This window comes from Chrysochloris asiatica, unplaced genomic scaffold, assembly GCF_000296735.1.
Source record: "Chrysochloris asiatica unplaced genomic scaffold, ChrAsi1.0 scaffold00144, whole genome shotgun sequence".
Taxonomy (NCBI): domain Eukaryota; kingdom Metazoa; phylum Chordata; class Mammalia; order Afrosoricida; family Chrysochloridae; genus Chrysochloris; species Chrysochloris asiatica.
The window spans coordinates 7,831,995-7,833,656 of record NW_006408662.1 but is presented as its reverse complement, the minus strand read 5'-3'; positions in this window follow the sequence as shown (position 1 = coordinate 7,833,656).

Genomic DNA, 1,662 nt, shown 5'->3' with positions numbered 1-1,662 from the left:
TAACTAGCTCAGCCTCTGGCTCATTCCACTGAAGGAATTCCAGACTCCTGATGCGTCTCCACTCAGCAGTCTGAAAGTGTTGGCTGCGCCTCCTCTTCTTTATGTGTTATGATAGTGTAAATGGGCCTTCTCTATGCTAATTTCCTGATTACATAGTCAAATCTGACACATAGGTTTTTTAAGCCTGCTTTCTCTCTTTATACTGTCCTCTGCTGTTAGGAGGGGTGATTAGCATAATGTTAAAGCAACAGAACCAATCACAGAGCTACACTTCTTTAGTACTCCTTTGTCTCATAGCTTCATAGTTTTCATTTTCTGATAATCATCCATCATAATAGCTTGGAGCAAGAGGGAAGGAGTGAAACTGGTTAATAAAATTTGTACCTAAAAACTTAAGAGGAAATTGGTACATCGTTCTAATAATGAGTCTTAAGCAAGAAAATAACTTCCCTGTACTTAGCAATTTAGGCCACGCTGTCCTCATTTGCTTCCTTGAGCTCTCTAGGTGAAGAGATGCTATAAATATGAAATAAATAACATTTCGCAAGTTCAGACTTTAGTGGGATGGGGCAGGCAGGCTGAACTGGTACCATCATTCTACAACTTCTTAACATTTCAAGGGCATATATCAAAGCGGGGGTGGTGGTGGTGTGCCATGGAGTCAATTCTGACTCATAGTGACCTTGCATAGGGTTTCTGAGGCTGTAAATCTTTATAGAAGCAGAATGCTTTATCTTTCACCCATGGAACCACTGGTAGTTTTGAACTGCTGACCTTGAGATTAGCAGCCCAACTCGTAAGCACTTCGCTACCAGATCTCCTTATACATGAAAGTAATGGTAAGTAAGTTTCCTTAGCACTTCCATTAAAACCACCTGTCTGGTCAGCCCCTCTGGGGTTGGAAAGGAAGCTTAGTAAGGCTTTGGGTTACACTATAATGGCAAAGGTGGCACTGTGGGTTAATGCGTCAGACTGTAAAGCTATGTGAACTGCAAGGTCGGTGGTTCAAGCTCACCAGCTGCTCCTCGGAAACCCTATACAGGGTCGCCATGGGTTGGAACCGACTCGACGGCACTTAACAACAACAACATAATGGCAAGGGTAGTTGGCTGATGTGGGGCCCAAAACCAGCCAAAGTGGACTTCATTTTCAGAACTACCTCTGAAAAAGGACGCTGCCAAGAGGCATACATTAAGCCATGAAAGAGTAAGACAAGCAGATGTCCTGGGACTCAAGAATCAGCTGAATAGATTAAAGTGCTAAGGCAGATGGGCTGAGAGAAAAAACAGAGTGTTGGGATGGAAGAGGTCAAAATAAGCCTGAGTTATGGGCTTGTTAGTGGCTGATTTGGACACTGATCTATAACACAAGCTGCCCATGAAAAGTTTTCTCCTCTCTGTGCTTTGCCTGATCAGAGAAGTGTTCAGAAATACATTAATTACACAGACACAGTAAAAAAAAAAAAAAAACTTAGAAAGAGTTTGACTCGTAATTAAGTAACCCTTAGCCGTGTAGCATTACTTAGTAGTCGTTTGCCAAGCCTTTCTTTTATAGATACTTCTAAACAGTGAATAAGGAAGACTGTAGAAGAATTGATGCTTTTGAGTTATGGTATTGGAGGAAAATATTGAAAGTGCCAGGGACTGCCAAAAGAACCAACGG